This window comes from Lutra lutra, chromosome 2, assembly GCF_902655055.1.
Source record: "Lutra lutra chromosome 2, mLutLut1.2, whole genome shotgun sequence".
Classification (NCBI taxonomy): Eukaryota; Metazoa; Chordata; class Mammalia; order Carnivora; family Mustelidae; genus Lutra; species Lutra lutra.
Window position 1 is genome coordinate 34334702 of NC_062279.1, and position 14590 is coordinate 34349291.

Here is a 14590-nt window from a genome sequence, read left to right on the forward strand (position 1 = left end):
AAAAGAAGTACAAAAGCAATCTTAAATTTGTTCAGTAGTTTAATTTCAGTGTTAATATTTATTTTCTTATTTTGACAACTTGTGAACATTGTATTATGCTACAAGTAAATAATCGCTTTAACATTATTCTACATTGTGATTTCAATGTATGGAAAAAGAGACACAAAGTTCATAAATTAAGTAAATTTTCTGTTGTGTTGAAATAAAGACTACATAACTCATTATTTTTAGAAAAATAGTGTATCCACAAAAGGATATGGGATGCAGCAAAAGCAATGTAAAGAGGGAAATATATAACAGTAAATGCTTATATCTAAAAAGAACAAGTGTCACAAAGGAAGAGTTTAGCCTAAAGAACTAGAAAAAATAAGAAAAAACTAAACTCAGAGCTTGCAGAAAGAAGAGCATGTGGGGTGCCAGGTGGCTCAGCGGGTTAAGTCTCTGCCTTTGGCTCGGTCATGATCTCAGGGTCCTGGGACTGAGCCCTGTGTTGGGCTCTCTGCTCAGCAGGGAGCCTGCCTCCCCCTCTCTCTCTGCCTGCCTCTCTGCCTACTTGTGATCTCTCTCTCTGTGTCACATAAATAAATAAAATCTTAAAAAGAAAAAAAAGAGCATAATAAAGGCTAGAGTGGAGATCCATAAAATAGAGAATAGGAAAACAATAGAGAAAATCAGTGGATGAAAAAAAAAGATCTTTCTTTGTTTTGTTTTTTCAAAAAAAGATCACAAAATTAACAATCTGCACCTAGAGTAACTAAGAAAAAAAGACTCAAGTAAATAAAATCAGAATTGAAAGTGGCTTACATTATTACTGACTTGACAGAAATGAAAAGGATTATAATCTAAAAGAAATGCACAAATTCCTGTAAACTTATAATCTACCAAGACAGAATTGTCAAGAAATGGAAAGTCTGAACAGACTAGTAAGGAATGAGAAAACTGAGCCAGTAATCAAAAACCTCCCAACCCAGAAAGATTTAGGACCAGATGGCTTCACTGGTGAATTCTACCAAACATTTAAAGAAGAATTAACACAACCTCAAACTCTTCTAAAAAATTGAAGGGGAGGTAACACTTCCTAAGTCTCTCTATGAGGCCAGCATTATCCTGATTCCAAAACCAAAGACACTGCAAGAAAAGAAAACTATATATCAATATTGTTCATGAATATTAACCCAAATACCCTCAGCAATATTACCAGGAAGCCAAACTCAACAGCATGTTAAAAATCTATACCAACGACCAACAGCGATTTATACCTGGAACGCGTGGTTGGTTCAACATGCAAAATTCAGTGTAAAACACCACATTAAGAGAAAGAAAAAATATCCCACATGATTATCTCAATTGACACAGAAAAGGCATTTTAAAAAATTCAACAACTTTCCATGATAAAAACACTCACCAAGTGAGGAATAGAGGGAAATTATTTTAATATAATAAAAACCTTATATGAAAAGCCCATTGCTAACACCAAACTCAATAGTGAAAGACTGAAAGTTTTTCCTCTCAGCCTGGGAACAAGACAAAAAATGCCTACTTTGGTCATTTCTACTTAACATAGAACTGGAAGTCCTAGCCAAAGAAATTAGGCAAGAAAAAGAAAAAAAAAAAGGCATTCAAATTGGAAAGGAAGAAACAAATTATCTCAATTCACAGATGCCATGACCTTATATGTAGGAAACACTGAGATGAAAACAAACAACTGTCAGAACTAATAAACTCACTCAGCAAAGCTGCAGAACACAAAATCAACATGCAAAAATCCATTGCATTTCACTACACTAACAACTAACAATCTAAAAAGGAAATTAAGAAAAGAAAATAACATTTTCAAGAGTATCTAAAAGAACTGAAAGCAGTGACACGGACAGGTAGCTATATATCCACGTCCATAGCAGCACTATTCACAACAGCCAAAAACTGAGAGCAATGAAATGTCCGTCAGTGGATGCATGGATAGACAAAATATGGTATATGCATACAACAGAATATTATTCAACCCTAAGAAGGAAGAAATCCCGACACATTCTACAACATGGATGAGTCTTGATGACATACTAAGTGAAATAAACTAATGACAAAAGGAGAAATATTGTGATTTCGTATATATGAGGTCAAGTTCTTAAAAACAAACAGCATGGTGGTTGTCAGGGGCTTGGAGAAAGGGGAAACAGAGAGTCAATGTTCAGTGGTAGGGAGTTTCCATCTGGGAAGATGAAAACAAGTTCTAGTGACGGATAGTGGTGATGGTGGCCCAACAATGTGAAGATACTTAATGCCAATGAACTGTGTACTTAAAAATGGTCAAAACAATACATTTTATGTTATGTATATTTTACCACAATTTAACAAAACAACTCATTATTGGTGTTGGATATGTTGCTTCATATCCAGAGTCACAAAATGACTAGTTGCTTCATTATTTACGGTGGTGATAATTGGATTTCTCCATTGTGAATGTTCATTTTCCCCCTTACAATAGGGAAATAATCTATGTGTCAGTATTTCTAGCACCATCAATGTTTAAGAGATGATACCTACATCTATATGTATATGCTTATGTATGCATATATGTATATATGATACAAGTATAGCAAAGCATAACAATTGTTTGATCTAGGTGGTGAGTATATGGGGGAGTAATTATAGTATTTTTTCCTGCTTTTAAATATGCTTACAATTGTTGGAAATAAAATGCTGAAGATGCAAGAGGTTATCTAAATTGTATGGAACAAGATTAAAGGGGGCAGTAGAAATAAACAGGTTGCTGAGGTAGCTAAACAAATTTCATTGTGGTTCAAATGCTCCTCACTCCCAACAACCTTTCATTTATCTTTTCCTAGTGTATATACATTTGACTGTTGATATAAGCTGAAATTACTTATATTTGTAGATCTCAGATGAAGGTGATGTTTTTCTTCCCAGTAGATTATAAGCAACTTGAGTATAGCAACAGCATTTTTTGTTCTTTTTGTCACTTCATAGTCACTTTATATTACTTACACATAAACATACTGCAATGATTCTAGGTCACCAAGAGACTCATTAAAATTGCAGGAAGGAGGTGATAGATTACAAAATATGCCTCAGTTCTCTACTCTAAACTTTCTCCATCCCCCTCCAATGTGACTTTATAGGACTTCCCAGCAAGAGGCAGAATCTAACCCTTAATCCTTTGCATCTGGGCTGTCCTTGCTTTGACCATGGAATGTGGTAGAAATAAAGCTGTACCAGTACTGAGCCAACTAGTCAAGACCTTGCATACCTCACACTCTTTCAGAATCTTCCCAGCCACCAGATGAACTGACACAGGCTAGCCTGCTCTGTCTTAAGATACTTGCTCTATTGTTCTCAATCCCTCAGCTGATAAGCAGCCAACACTTAGAAGCAGAGCCTCCTGGCTGAACAGAAGCTGACCAGATGCATTAATTACTGAACCAAGCTAAAAGCAGAATTGCCAACTCACAGAACTGTGTGATAAATGTTTGTAGTTTTAAGCCACTCTGTTTGTGATGGTGTTTTGCATAGAGAAAGATAACTAATGCAAGAGACAAAGTGGGGGAGATTAAGGAAAAGAAGAGGAAGGAGGAGTCAGGAAGGGAAAAGAGAAGGCCTGAGCACATGAACAGCATTTTTCATCGAAGTCCTGAATACTGTATTTTATTTAATCAGAGCTGCTGTTGCACTGGTGGCAATCAGCAAAACCACAGAAATTATATTGTGTTTCTTCTATTTTATCAAACTTGAAGGTTTGAAAAATTCATACAGATAAAAGAACTAAGTATAATTCAGGAGAAATTTTCTTCATTTGCCATTAGTTCATAAGCGCAGAAACAGCATCAATCTTCTAGCAGTAAGTAGCTACTTAATCTTGTCTAGCACTTTTTCCTTGGATTAAGCCCATGCCAGAACATTATTGCTTTCCTGTGACCATTAGGATACCAGTGCTTTACTTTTTAAGGCTGTTGACAGAGTATTGACTGAGGTAATTTTTTTCAGAGGGACAATAAACAGATTCCTGAAGCCACAGGGATTCTGGACTCCAATCTGAAGCTACTAATTTCTTCCTTGACCCCCACCGTACATTTCCTCTGAGTATAACCAACTCTGAGTGTGTGTGTTTGTGTGTGTGTGTGTGTGTGTGTGTGTGTAACATCAGGAAATAAATGATGAACATTATCCAGTAAAAAATACTGACAAAGACCAGAGAAAAACTGATCAATGTCAAAACTTAGATAAGAGATATTTATGTGACCCAGCATTGGAATATCAGTGCTCTATCTTGATACTGTGCAAGAACCTCAAATAATATCTGTGGACAGAGGAGATTAAGAAAAATGTGGAAGAGATAAAATTAGAGGAAATATCAAACTCAAGAATCACTCAATTACTTACCCCTCTGCTAAGTAAGCATTTTGAAAAACTGGAAGAAACCTGGGAACTAAGAGGATGTGCAGAGCAGAGATGCTCCAGAATAGTTTGGAGGAAAATAGAGGAAACATGGGAATGAGACATCTGACCAGATATTGCTTCTGACCTAATTTTGCCTTCAGCCAACTTTCTCTTCGATATTGATTTTTGCATTCTGTGGACTGTTCTGATCAAAATAAAATTAATAATGCCAACAAATTTAATTCTACTTATCAGTATTCCTGGACCCATCAAGCAGTCAAGCTTTGGTAGTCAGTGATACACTTTCGTGACCCCTCCCACAACTCCCTCACTCCAAAATAAGAAGGACTGGAGGAAACCAATGGTTCCCAACACACTGTACAAGAGAATTTCTCTAGATATTGTCATAAACACAGTAGACAACTTTGAGGATGGGGGTATGGTCATCTGAATTCAGAAAACTCCCCCAGTTAATTTTCTTGCAGTCATCCAGATGTTAGTTCATGACCAGATTTTTGGAAACCACTGGATGAGATGAAATTAAAGAGTCTATGATATTGTATTTGTAGAGATTTTAGTAGAGTAGGTTAACTTCTGTAGAATTAATTTGGGTACTTTAATAAATATGCCTTTTGAATGAGGCTCCAAAGCAGAGAATACAAATATAGATGCCTATAGAATGAAATGAGCAGGTGGAAAGTGTAAAAAAAACTGGAAAAGAGTGCACTCTCTTAAAGTCATAACCTATTACTGCCATCTTGGAATGAAGGTGCAGTATGACTTTACAGATACTTTGAAGAGAAATTTCTGTTTTTAAAAAAATATTTTTATTTGTTAGAGAGAGAGAGCACAGTGAGAAAGAATGCACGGGCAGGGGGAGTGGCCGGCAGGGGTAGGAAAGCCAACTCCCTACCAAGCAGGGAGTCCAACATGGGACTCGATCCCAGGAGCCTGGGATGATGACCTGAGCCAAAGGCAGATGTTTAACCAACTGAGCCACCCATCTGCCCCCAAATTTCTTGATTTTGGAATGTTAACAACTCATTTTTTAAAACTTAAAATACCATCCTTGGGCCCAACTGTGTATTTCTCTGGGCCTGAATACGACTGTCCTATATGCTACCTTAGAGTATTTGCAAATGCTATGTTGCTTTGGTTAAAATTCCATTCTGTTATAAACATTCTGAAGCATTCTATGTGTCAAAAGACTTTAAACACAGCAAGGAAATTGTCCCAAACTGAATAATGACTAATCTTTCCAAAATAAATTTTTTTTCACTGAGGTATACATTAGTATTAATTATGACCTTATCCTAAAGACAGCCTGATGGGGGTCTCAGCAACACCCCCTCTTCCCACACATAAACCTAAACATACACACATATTTTTCTTTTAAGTGTCTTATTTGTGTGAGTTTATATAGCTGGGTGTTTTCATTATAAGAGATTACTGGGTGTAATAAGATAATGGAACATTGGCTATCACTCTCAGGGTCTCTTGAGCTACAGTGTTTCAGTTCTTGTGGAGAATGATGTTAAAACCACAGGATAAAACGACTCTTTCCTTGAGAAAGCTTGTGAGACTCTGAACCAGAAAGTATTCAAGTAAGAAAGTCAACACAGAACCAGAGAGAACGGCATTCTCTGTATTTCTCTTCAGATTACCACATGGCTCCAGCACCTGGAAAATTCAGAGAAAGGACAACCTTATTTGGCACGTGTAAGATGCTGTAGCTCTTAGTGGTTTGAGGTCAGTCGTGCCCTCTTATGGAGGGCAGCAGTATACTGACAAATAAACTACACTGAGTTCCTTGCTAGCAGCCACCATCTACAAGGAGACGAGAGCTGATATAAGCCAAGTCATTTCTGTATACCAATGAAACCAGCCAGGGAACAACCAAAAAATTGATTCCTGCCCACCATATACCTGTCACTATGGCCATATGTGACCCTACTGAATGCATTTTCACCCTAATGACATCTATTAAGACTGAGCCAAGCCAATATGCCCATTCAGAGTCCATAGCTCTTTTGGGCAAATATTGCTTGCCCCAGTGATTAGTGATGGTTGGAGACAATTATTCTCTCTGCAATGTCATTATTAGATATTATTTTAAAAAAAACATACCTAATTTTGCCACAAGAACCAATATTTATTAGCAAGCAGAATCAAAATATACAAATAATCAATCTGCAAATTTGGTGAAGTCCTCATTCCCCTCCTTTCCACTCTGTCTCTGTAGGCATTCAACAAGCCCCATGCATGAAAGGTTCATCTTGCCACAGCAAATATTTACATGGTAGACCAGTTATGTGTCTTGTTTGATTAGAGCAAAGAATTGTCTATAAAGTGAGGAACTCAGAAATAAGTAGAGTTCTAGACCTAAGGAACTGCTGAAAAAATATTAGCCTACTGGGATTGTCAGACTATTAATCACACAGTGGCAGATTTTTCTGGACAAATCTTTCTGTTTGACATATATTGATACTATTTATTTCTCTAGTGACATAATTTAATATTATTTATGTTAATTAATAAACCCTCTGGTGCCAAATCAGACTATGATATGTGAAACAGCTTCTGGAGTCCCCTCTGAAGAGAGTGTGAACTGTGGAACAAGGTTTCACATTCTAACCAATCACCTGTGAAATATTCTGAAGTGTAAACTAGTGAGTAGCACACTTCACATGTTATGTAACCACCCCTAAAGTATAGATTAATGTTAATTTCGACATGCATATACACCTCACACTTCAAACTAAAAATTCCAACAAAATTTTAGAAAATAGAGTAATATTCCACAGAACATTGTTTTTACCAAGGAGCTCACTTTTCAGTGAACTCACTTTACAGTGAAAGGCTCCAAGGCCATGGTATTTACTGATCTTACTATCCAATCCATCATCTAGTAGCAGCTAGCTCTGTAAAACCATAGAATGGCTCAGTAAGATGCAATGTATTTCCAGTGCTATAAGAAACAGACATAATGTTATCTGGGAGAAAGCACCAATAAGATAGCGGTGTTGTACATGGATTTAGTATTCACTCTACACCAGCAAGCAACAATGGAGCTCTTTCCTCTTGAAGGCACAGGTGCAGGATTCAAGAGCTCAAAGTGAAAAGATCCTCTCTTAGTTTTGCACACATAAAGACCTTCTCATAAAATCTCACCTCATGTAGCAGCAAACCCATCCCTCTTGATAATCAACATCAATTTTCTTGACCAAAGTTCCAATATCACAAACCTCCTTTCTTTTTGTTTAATCAGTTGCTAGAGAAGCCCAAAATAGCCAGGTGCATGTTACACCTTCGGATTTAATAGACTTAACCATTTAGCCCTTTAGTGGAAGCACTATTCTTCTGAAATACTAAAATCTAGAAACTGTGTATCTTGGTATTAGACAACAAAAAGAGTGTTATATAGCAGTAACAACACTTTTTTTCCCTGACCATTATTTGAATCTCCTTTCAGTATTTTGGATTTCCTCAAATTATGAGCTAAAAAAGAGGCAGCGCCTATCTCCCATTATAGAGGCTGAAGTATTCCCTATCCAGCACCCCTGTGCAATTAGTATAATGGACATGTTATCAAATAGCTAATAACAAGCATTCATTCTGGAACTTGAATAAAGAACTAGGAAAAAAGAAAAGCAAGATAGGAAGAAATTCTCTGAAAGTAGATGTGGGTGCATCCAGTTTCAAAGAGCACCAGCATCTGAAATACCTGCAGAAACATTCAGTCAACAGCCATGAACACTATGGTACATAGAGTTCACATTTGTTTCCTATTGTTGTATAACAAATTACTGCCATCTTTGCACTTTAAAAGAACACAAATTCATTCTTATGCAATTTTATAGGTCAGAAATATGGGTGGACTTGACTGATATCTCCACTCTGAGTCTCATAAGAAAAAAATCAAGGTGGTGGCCTACCTGGGCTCTTATCTGGAGGTTCTGGGTGAGAATTCATGTAGGAGAAAGGCTCTTCCACAGCACCGGTTGACCTTGCGTGTATTGGGTAGACCACACTGGCAAAGGCTTGAACCATGACTTATCTGAGCCTTGGTAGAAAGCCCATCTTTCTCCCAGAATAGGAGAGGGTGGGAAGATGATAGAGAGTTTCTATGAGGTCATTTCCCACTGGTCCTATCTCCCCCAGGATACTTTCATAACACAGTTGTTCAGAACCTCCTCAGTTAAGATGAGGTATGGGACTTTCTTTCCTGTCATCTTCCCCCATAAAAACAGAGTTGTAGGATATAAAACTGCTTACCTGTAGCCTAGAATTTGCTCCTCAGCAATGAGATATTCCACAATTCACATTATAGTCATCTGGCCCCTTTTGTTTAGGCATTGTCTTTTCTGGTATGTGGGACAAAGACCATGGGAAAACAGATCTTTTGGCTAATCTTCTTTTTGCTGTTTATGCAACTAATAAACTGTATCCAAAAGTGGCTCACTGTATCTTTACCAGTAAGAACAGTCTGGTCTCAATCTTGGCCTTGCCTTGTCTTGGGTGTGCTTAAAGATCCTCTCCAAGTTCATTCAGGTTGTTCTTTGTAGTACTAGGTTGAGCTCCCCACATTTTATCTAGGTGTCATCTGGGAACCTCTCTCAGCTCCTTAAGGCCACTTGCACCCATCATCATGTTGCTGCCTCCATTTTCAAACCAGCAATGATGCAGAGTCCTACTCATGCTTCAGACCTCTCTGGCTTCTCCCCTGACACTCTCTTCTGCTTCCAGGCAGAAAAAAAAAAAAAAAAGTTCTTTATTTCACTCATGTGATGATATTGGATGCCCCTGGATAAAACAGTATATAGTCTCCCTATCTTAGGGTCTATTGTCTTCAATACATCTACAAAGTCCCTCTTACCCCATTAAGTAACATATTCGCAGGCTCTGGGGACTAGGGTGTGGGCATTCTAATGGCTCCATTCTGCCCACCACAATTGGTAATAATATTGGTATCCCAACAGATGAAATGTGTGGCACTGTTCTGAATCTTACTTTAGCTATGTGGTCCACAAGCTTAGTTATCCAGCACTCTCAGCTATTCAAGCTAGTATGAGTTGCTCAAGTGTAAAGATATACATGATTTTCAGCACCGTTGACAGTATTGCATGACATTTCTTGGGGCTTAGAATTCTTTTCCAAGTAATTACTGCTCATGGACTGGCTTACAAGTACTTTCTTTGCAAATCTTTAGCAGAAACAATACTTTCTACCTCCTGTTCTTTGTTGAGACAGTTCCAACTAAGACTTGTGGTATCAGTGTCTATAACTTTACCTTATTAAATATTTCCTACATTACTGACTTACCATTATAATAGAAAACAATTGAGAAAATAGATACTCAAAGAACAACACTTTGCTTCTCATTCCCAATGAGAAACTTCCAGCTTGCTCATCCTCCCCAGTCCAGTGAATAATGTAAAATAAATATATTCTGGAGATGCACAGGAGAACACTCACTCCACGTTGTTAATTTCTTAGGAGTATGTTGGAACTAATTGTTTGTCTTTCTCGAGGAGATCCTCAGAGGTAATCCTGTGATGCCCATTCTTCCCTTAAAGGACTCTGCTTACTTAAGGACCATCTGCACTCACATCTCCTGACTGCTATGACTACTCGCATCCTGCTCCTGGTTGGGACACTTCATCCATTCCCTACACCTTCCTGCCCCTGCAAAACCTCTAATCTGCCCCTTTGGTTCCCTCATCTGGAAAGAGTTAATCCTCTAACTCAGCATGACTTTGCCCTTTACTGAAAACTGTCTCCCTGCAAAGAACTCCATTTCTCCCACATCTTCTTATTGGAGGCCTCACCTCCCTCTTTCATTCCCCTACCCTTCAGGTTCATGAGACAGTATGAGTGCTCTCCTCACTTTGTAGTATCTGTGCCCCACCACCGCTCCTTGCTCCTACAATACGCTAGTCCCCTCATGCTCAGGCCATCAGGATATCCCAAGACCCCACTCTCCTCATTGCTGTCATCTACTCTTTCTCATTCCTTTACTGAAGAGGGGATTCTGGCAGCCTCTGCTCACATTCCACCTTCTTAGCAGAGCTTTCTACAACTAACCTATCAGAAGTCACTCTACCTCCTTCCCATTTCTTCTCTAATTAATCATCGTGCTCATTTCCTTCATAGAACTTGTATTGGGAGATGTTTTATTATTCTTTCATTCATTGAGTGCATGTTTCTCCTGATAAAATAGGGGAGAGTCTTTGTCTGTTCCACAGTTGTATCCTCAGTACCTAAAATAGTATCTAGCACTTTAAGTAAAACTGCCTATCTGAAACTGGGTTGAATAGCTATACATGTACCTCATAGTTCTATGAAGTTCTGCCTTGATATTTTACCTAAATAGCCAAATTTTCAGATACTATTCATGGAATAAGAGGCTTCCTGTTCACTAACATGCATTATTTACTGTATTATGTGTTATATGTTTACTTAAGGTCTAGTTCATGATTTTCCACTCTGTCACTTGGGTGTATATGACTGTTTTGCTAAGGCCAATCTATTTTTAATCATTTTGACTTGATAAACTTTGTGGTAACTGATAGGGCAAATTATTACTCTTCCCCTTTAAGCTCTTCATAGGAAGTCTTTTCCAGATAAACGTTAGAGTTCAGACTATAGGGGTATTTTGATGTAGAATAAACATGGAACAGATTCTAAAGGGGAAAAAATCCTAAATTTGATTACATAAAAACATGAACTTCTGTACATGAAAAAGATCAGAAACACACCTGGGAGATGTATTTGGGTAGGAGTCAGGCAGATGCTATGATCCTCAAGATCTCAGGTCCTACCACCCCCTGAAGCCCCCTAGCCCTTACCAGCTGGCAAGTTGCCCAACTGCCATGGAATGCTCAAGAGAGGGAATGGATATTCAAATCAGCCTCTTACTTGGGAGGATCTAAGAGTCAGTCTGAAAGAGAGAACAGGAATCTTTTTTTTTTTTTAAGATTTTATTTATTTATTTGACAGAGAGGCAGCAAGAAAGGGAACACAAGCAAGGGGAGTGGGAGAGGGAGAAGCAAGCTTCCTGCTGAGTAGGGGCCTCATGCAGGGTTCTATGTCAGGACCCTGGGATCATGACCCGAGCCAAAGGCAGACACCTAATGACTGAGCCATCTAGGTGCCCCAAGAGAACAAGAATCTTGAGCACATTCAGATTTGTTCACAGAGTGGACTTGTAAACTGGACAGAAAGGAGAACATGGAGAGGTATGTCAGAAAGAAAGTGCCAGAGCCTAACAATCAGTGTGAAGACTGGTTCCAAGAAAAGTGTGAAGCTATATGTCCACTGCCTGTCATAGAAACAAGCCCACACTTGGATCACCTTTGCTATCTGAGGAGGAGAGGCCAGGCCTGTGGTACAACTAAGAAATACAACTATCCTAATGCGGAAACGCTTTCCAAAGAGCTGGTTAGAAAATGTAGAGAAATTTACCTGCTGGTCAAACAGAGAAGAGTCCCCATGTTGGTGAGGGACTGTGGGAAACAGCATTGGGTTGTTTGTCAAGGATTCTAAGACAGAAGGAGCAGCCATCATGGAAAGGTACAAATATCTGATCTTTATGTGAGTTCCTCCCCTTCCCTACCCAAGTTTCTAAAGAATAATGGCAAGAGAAACCCTAGAAGTGCTTTATCAACAAGGGTAAAGCTCTGAATATTAAGATTTGTGAATGGTAGAAATTTCTAATTGCTGGTAGGTGAAGCCTGGACATCTATGGGTTAAAAAGGAAAGAACCAGAGGGTTAATAGTGTCCTTAGTTTAAAAGATACTCTTAACACTAAAGCAAAGAAAGGATTGCCTTTCCAATAGAAGAAAAAAAAAAGTCAATGGATAGCAACAGATAATTTCCTAGTGAATGAAGGAAACTAGAATATGTCACCCCAATACATGTCTCTTTGACGTAAAAATTATTTTGAGTTGAAGGCAATTAAGAACAGTAAAAAAGAGAAGTCAAGATGGCGGAGAAGTAGCAGGCTGAGACTACTTCAGGTAGCGGGAGATCAGCTAAATAGCTTATCTAAAGATTGCAAACACCTACAAATCCAATGGGAAATTGAAGAGAAGAAGAACAGCAATTCTAGAAACAGAAAATCAACCACTATCTGAAAGGTAGGACTGGCAGAGAAGTGAATCCAAAGCGACGGGAAGATAGACCGCGGGGGGAGGGGCCGGCTCCCGGCGAGAGGTGGAGCAACGGAAGTCTGTTCTGCTGAGGGACATCGCTCCAGAGGCTTAACTGGGGTGAAGCCCAGGCGGGGTCAGCGCGGCCTCAGGTCCCACAGGGTCACAGAAGGATCGGGGGTGTCTGAGTGTCCCAGAGCTTACCGGTATTAGACCGGGGAAGCCGGCTACAGAGACAGAGCCAAGGAGTAAGCTCTAAGCTCGGGGTTACCTTGATCCGGTCGCAGGCTCGGTCAGCTCGGAGCGCGGCCGGAGGCCAGGGTGCGGGAGTAATTGGGTGCTGTTCTCTCGGGGCGCACTGAGGAGTGGGGCCCCGGGCTCTCGGCTCCTCCGGGCCGGAGACTGGGAGGCCGCCATCTCCACTCCCATCCTCCAGAACTCTACGGAAAGCGCTCAGGGAACAAAAGCTCCCGAAAGCAAACCCAGCAAACCCGAGCGGATTACTCAGCGTGGCCCCGGGTAAGGGTGGTGCAACTCCGCCTGGGGCAAAGACTCTTGAGAATCACTACAACAGGCCCCTCCCCCAGAAGATCAATGAGAAACCAGGCCAGGACCAAGTTCACCTACCAAGGAGTGCAGTTTCAATAACAAGGAGAGAGGCGGAATTCCAGAGAAGAAAGCAAAGCACGGAACTCATGGCTTTCTCCCCATGATTCTTTAGCCTTGCAGTTAATTTAATTTTTTTTTAATTTTTTTTTCTTTTTCATTTTTTTTTCTCTTCTTCTGCTAAATTTTTTTTAACTTTTACCATTTTCTTTTTAACGTTTTTTTAAATAGTTTATCTAATATATATATATTTTTTCCTTTTTATATTTTTTTATAGCCTTTCTTTTTTTAATAGTTTCTTTTTTTTCTTTCTTTCTTTTTTTTTTATGAACCCCTTTTTATCCCCTTTCTCCCCCCTCACGATTTGGGATCTCTTCTGATTTGGCTAAAGCATATTTTCCTTGGGTTGTTGCCACCCTTTAGTATTTTACTTACTCCTTCATATACTCTTATCTGGACAAAATGACAAGGCAGAAAAATTAACAACAAAAAAAAGAACAAGAAGCAGTAGCAAAGGCTAGGGACCTAATCAATACAGACATTGGTAATATGTCAGATATAGAGTTCGGAATGACGATTCTCAAGGTTCTAGCCGGGCTTGAAAAAGGCATGGAAGATATTAAAGCAACCCTCTCGGGAGATATAAAAGCCCCTTCTGGAGAAATAAAAGAACTACAATCTAACCAGGTTGAAAGCAAAAAAGCTATTAATGAGGTGCAATCAAAAATGGAGGCTCTCACTGCTAGGATAAATGAGGCAGAAGAAAGAATTAGCAATATAGAAGACCAAATGACAGAGAATAAAGAAGCTGAGCAAAAGAGAGACAAACAGCTACTGGACCATGAGGGGAGAATTCAAGAGATAAGTGACACCATAAGACGAAACAACATTAGAATAATTGGGATTCCAGAAGAAGAGGAAACAGAGAGGGGAGCAGAAGGTATGTTGGAGAGAATTATTGGAGAGATTTCCCCAATATGGCAAAGGGAACAAGCATCAAAATCCAGGAGGTTCAGAGAACCCCCCTCAAAATCAATAAGAATAGGTCCACACCCCGTCACCTAATAGTAAAATTGACAAGTCTTAGTGACAAAGAAAAGATCCTGAAAGCAGCCCGGGAAAAGAAGTCTGTAACGTACAATGGTAAAAATATTAGATTGGCAGCAGACTTATCCACTGAGACCTGGCAGGCCAGAAAGAGCTGGCATGATATATTCAGAGTACTAAATGAGAAAAACATGCAGCCAAGAATACTATATCCAGCTAGGCTATCATTGAAAATAGAAGGAGAGATTAAAAGCTTCCAGGACAAACAAAAACTGAAAGAATTTGCAAACACCAAACCGCCTCTACAGGAAATATTGAAAGGGGTCCTCTAAGCAAAGAGAGACCCTAAAAGAAGTAGATCAGAAAGAAACAGAGACAATATACAATAACA